General features: G+C 47.6%; 1 non-coding gene across 1 annotated transcript; it reads right to left on the minus strand.

Moving 5' to 3' along the window:
- Positions 1 to 1,055: 1,055 nt before the first annotated feature.
- Positions 1,056 to 1,195, minus strand: LOC146810812 (U4 spliceosomal RNA). The gene has a single exon (XR_014967320.1). It is a non-coding gene; the product is annotated as a U4 spliceosomal RNA (small nuclear RNA).
- Positions 1,196 to 5,155: the final 3,960 nt, after the last annotated feature.

Below are 5,155 nucleotides of genomic sequence, written 5' to 3' on the forward strand. Positions count from 1 at the left end.
CCACTGTAATGACAGCCAATAAAAACAAGCTGTTTACTGCTCGCGGGCGAATATGGTTAACAGGCTATGCAAGCATAATGGAAGGGGATGAGATGTTCTGTGCGGCTGCGACCGGGAGTTGTGTGCGCGCGCAAAGATAAAATAAACAAGCATTGGCCGCAGTAATGTTAAAACAAGCGTTGGCCGCGCCGAGCGGCTGGAGACGCAATATGTGGTGGGGGAGGGGGAGAAGCGGGAGTTGTGTGTGTTAGTAATTCTTTAAAACTATGACATTTAAAAAGTTATAGTGGTGGTGTATTTCAATTGTCTTTATTTTGTTAGATTGGAGTCGGTTATTATTTCGATTTCAATCTGTAGTTTTGAATAAAATAACATAATATAATAAGGTTGACTTTATCAATACAATTTTTTTTATTTACTAAATTAGATTTGATCAGTGGGTGACATTTACTGATAGCAAAGGATTCTAAACATAACCGTAAAAATGGGTAACCGACCTCTGGGTGGGTAGAGGTCTTAACTATGATGCAGTGGGCCCCGGTCCCACTGCACCTGCTGGATTATTGCTAGCTCTGCCCCAAAGAATACCTCTGTGCCCTCACAACACAGCCAACAAACCTATCAATTTCTTATGTACTCTGTACAGAGGGCACTGTTGTTTCAGGGGATCTCACGCTATTGTGCCCACACTGCTCCCATTGGCACGTTTAGCCAGGGGTGTAGCTTCAGGGAGGTGTTTGGGGTGTTACAACTCCCCCCTCCTCCCCCCCCCAATAAACGTCTTTGTGGTAATTAGTTGGGTACCGGTGCTTTAAGTTAGGTATGGCAAAGTGTGTGTCGGATTTTATTTGGGATTTTTAAATACACATGCAGACAAAAACACATAACTCTCTCGGTTATTTCACAAAATAAGGAGTTTTAGGAACCCCTCATGAATACTAATAACAAATTAAGGCAATAATAACCTAATGTGGTTAAAACACCAAATTCAGATCCAGTGCGGATTGAACGTTTTATACAGTTCGTCAGTTTTCTTTCTTTGACAGTAAAATCATTCTCCACGGAGACTGTCAAAAATTGCAATGTCAACTATATTTCAAGTCGCCATAACGGGGTATTGGGTAAAGTTTTCAATAAGCAACAATCGCGCCTCGGTTAGACCTCATTGGCTACGCTACTGCCACTGCGCAAAGCTAAAGACAGGTAAGTCATTCGAGGTATGCACCGGAGATGGTACTTAAGACACCTACAGCGAGCAAAAGTCACATTCATCCAACAGTCAGAGACAGATAACAATAACTTACCAGGTGCAATATTTTGAACTGTACTCTGTTACTTGTCTGCCTCATAAACACGATGTATGGTGCGCAAAGGACTCTGGGAGTACTTTATGTTAATTAGCATTTCCCTTCAAAGGGCCCGGTCACCGCTGGAGCAAAAATTCCTCGCAGCAATAGAAGGACTCAGAGAGAGAGATGAGAGATGAGAGAGAAAGAGAGAGAGAGAGAGGAAGAGAGAGAGATGAGAGAGAGAGGAAGAGAGAGAGTCTCAGAGAGAGAGAGAGTCAGAGAGAGAGTCAGAGTGAGAGAGTGAGAGTCTCTGAGAGAGAGAGAGAGTCAGAGAGTCAGAGTGAGAGAGTGAAAGAGTCTCTGAGAGATCGAGAGAGAAAGAGAGAAAGAGTCTCTGAGAGAGAGAAAGCGAGTCTCTTCAAGAGAGAGAGAGACAGTGAGAGAGTGAAAGAGTCTCTGAGAGAGAGAGTGAAACAGTCTGAGAGAGACAGAGAGAGATGGTATTGCTCCCTCAGGGCAGGAGAGGTTTTTGTCCACACGGAGAAGGCTCGCTCCCGGCCAACGAAGTCAGGGCAGAGGGAGGCGTGAATACCCATGTATTATGTGTGCAGTAAAAAGTACCACATTTTGCCCACATGTAGGTGGCCATTCACTGATTGCAAACATTCACAACTTTGTCAGCATTGAAGTGCTACACAGTTTCTCTGACTGTCACATAAACGCTAGGCATGAAAAGTGTCCATCATCATGTCTACAATGTATGAGTTGAGGTCGGTGTTCTTGCTGATAAATGTTATACTTATTTCAAAGATGCAATTTTTCATCCCCTCCCAGAATCGCTGTTACAATCAAAGATGCGTGGGGGTGGGTAGGTACACGCCAAGGGAGGCGGGCATGATCGTATGTTGCAATTTGTATAACCAGGCAGAAATGTCTGAAATTACGAAGTAAGATGTGCGAGTCAGTGCCGGGAGTTCGATGTTATCAGTCTGTCCCTGGTCTGAGTGGAATCACAGAATCCCAAGGAAACTCGTGACATGGGGCCACGACAGGGCCTGGCATCAGCACAAGGAAGGAACCACGTGACAGACTCAAGATTCACCCTCACCCCTAAGACCACTGTAATGACAGCCAATAAAAACAAGCTGTTTACTGCTCGCGGGCGAATATGGTTAACAGGCTATGCAAGCATAATGGAAGGGGATGAGATGTTCTGTGCGGCCGCGACCGGGAGTTGTGTGCGCGCGCAAAGATAAAATAAACAAGCATTGGCCGCAGTAATGTTAAAACAAGCGTTGGCCGCACGCGAGCGGCTGGAGACGCAATATGTGGTGGGGAGGGGGAGAAGCGGGAGTTGTGTGTGCGCATGCGTCATCGTGATCGCTCTGAAAGCGAAAGTGATCGCGATCGCGATGATGCACGAGTTTTCAAAGTGCTGCTGGCGGCCGGCTGCGCGCGTGCACGATCGCGTGAACGCAAGCGTTAGGCCAGCCAGCAGCACTTTGAAATTCCCACATACAAAATGTCTCTTCGAGCCTTTGGCTCAGCGAGACCTAAAAACCAAGAGTCCCTTGGGGCCAACCATAGCGTCGCCAGGGCTAAGATACTGAAGGAGAGGACCCTGGGGAGGGTGGCGGGTCCTTTTCAGTCTGTCTCTCTTGAGAATATTGTCCTGAAGAAAGAACCAGAAAAGTACCGCTTGAGCCACAACCTATCTGCACCTAGGGATCAATCTATTAAAGAGGTTATTGAGGGGGTACTATGCTCAGACAAGTATGCCTCTCTTCATTAGATAATCGAGATGCTTCAGGAGCTGGTGCCTGGGATGTTGCTAGTGAAGGCAGACATAGAGTCCGCCTTTAGGTTGCTACCTGTACACCCGGATGATTTCCATTTACTGGGTTTCCAATTTGAGGGACCATTCTACTTTGACATGTGTTTGCCTATGGGCTGCTGGGTCTCGTGTGCTTACTTCAAGAAGTTCAGCACCTTCCTAGAGTGGGTAATCAGACAGAGGTCGGGAAACCAGTGGGTAATTCAGTATTTGGATGACTTCTTTTTTCTGGGTTCCCCCGGTATGGCAGAGTGAGGTGGAGCCTTACAGTCTTTCCAGGAATTGATTGGGATTTTTGGAGTACCCCTGGTGCACAGTAAGACCCGTGGCCCAGCTATAACTATTGAATTCCTGGATATTGAACTGGACTTAGAGGTAGGTGTAACTAGGCTTTCTCAGGAAAAAGGCGGGCTTTTCACAAGCATTGGAGGATTGCCTTGCAGCCAAAAAGGTGACTTTGTATCAGTTACAGGTGGTGGTGGAGCAGTTGAATTTTGCTCTCTGCATCATTCCCATGGACGTCTACAGCGGGTAGATTTTCAGTGGCCAAACGGCTCTCTGGCGGTCACTATTGCCTGTTTGAAGACCGACCAGATGGGTAGGGGCGACCATATTTTGCTACACAGGGACTTAGGGAATGTGTGCTGCCCCCAAATGAATTTGGAAGTTTTTCTGGCCCAACGACCACAAGGGAATGTTGGCTCCCTTTTGATTCATGGGGACGTGGCACCACTCACAAGGTTTTAGTTCTTAGAGCTTAGCGGTACCCGGAGGGCTGCAGGGTTGGACACAACCAAGAAAAGCTCCCATTCATTCAGGATTGGGGCAGCCAGCGCTGCTGCTGGGATGGGACTGACTGGGCCAGCAGTGCAAATGATTGGCAGGTGGAAGTCAGACTGCTGTAAGCGCTACATGAGATTTAACCTCTCATGGTGTTATGCTGCTAATTACTCATTCCTTTTCTGTATTCTCCTGTTGATTCAGGTAAAAGACGTGAGGAATTGATGCAGCCGCTGGATACTTCATTGCCTCCTGTCAACGTAGGTGCGAGGAATGTTACAGAAGTGCTGGTGTTGGGCCTCTCGTACATGAGGCATGCAAAGGCTTTCTATTTAGCAGATAACTATGCAGCCAGGGCAAAGGAAGCGGGATATCGGCTGACTTTCTGTGGTCAAGGAGGGCTGCGTTTGGCCCACTAAGGGACTGCATTGGACAGACTCTTGTCCTGGGTGTTTCCGCTCCCAGGGATTATAGTCCAGCATCATCGAGAAAATGATTTGATGGAGCTTGGGAGGAGTGACTTGTTTAAACTAATTGTTTCTGAGATTGGTTGGCTCGCCAAAAAGTTTCCTAAGACCATGATTGCTTGGTCCAACATGGTTCCCAGGCTGAACTTTAGAGTTGGTGAGTCTTTCAGTGCCCTCAACAACTCTGTTTAGCGGTTGAACAGGAAGGTGGGTAAGTTATTCAGAACGGCTTTGTTGTCATCTATACCACATGGGTGCATCAAAGGAGTACAGTTTATCTTGCAGACTGGAGTCCACTTGTCAAAGGAAGGTAATGCAATGTTTCTGGAAAATGTGTTGGCATGGTTAGTGCAGTGTCCATGGTATGGCCGGGTGTTGGAAAGGCGTCCGCCGGAGGGGGGTTCAGTACACGTCTTGCCCACCCTGGTGACCCACCTCTCCACAGTAGGCCGAGCCAGGCGCGCACACTCTGAACGCACACTACGAACAGAAGGACACCACACGTATTCTTTGTAGGACGATAGGTTCTTTTATCAAAGGTTTCAAGGGATCTTTATGATCCAAGGAGTAAGTAGTACATCAGCGGCACAAGATACTACAAATCGGTGGTAGGGGAATGGGGGTAGCGGGACAGTCTTTGAAGGTAGTGTCTCTGCCAAGTATCCTGCGGATAGCTCACAATCCTCGAGCTGGAGGGTGTTGTTTCTCTGGGCGATCTCTTGCCAATTCGGACTCGAGGGGAGCGCCGCGAGTCACTCAGCAGGCACAGGTAGTCGGAGTTCGGG

The sequence above is a fragment of the Triturus cristatus genome, chromosome 7, assembly GCF_964204655.1.
Source record: "Triturus cristatus chromosome 7, aTriCri1.1, whole genome shotgun sequence".
Classification (NCBI taxonomy): Eukaryota; Metazoa; Chordata; class Amphibia; order Caudata; family Salamandridae; genus Triturus; species Triturus cristatus.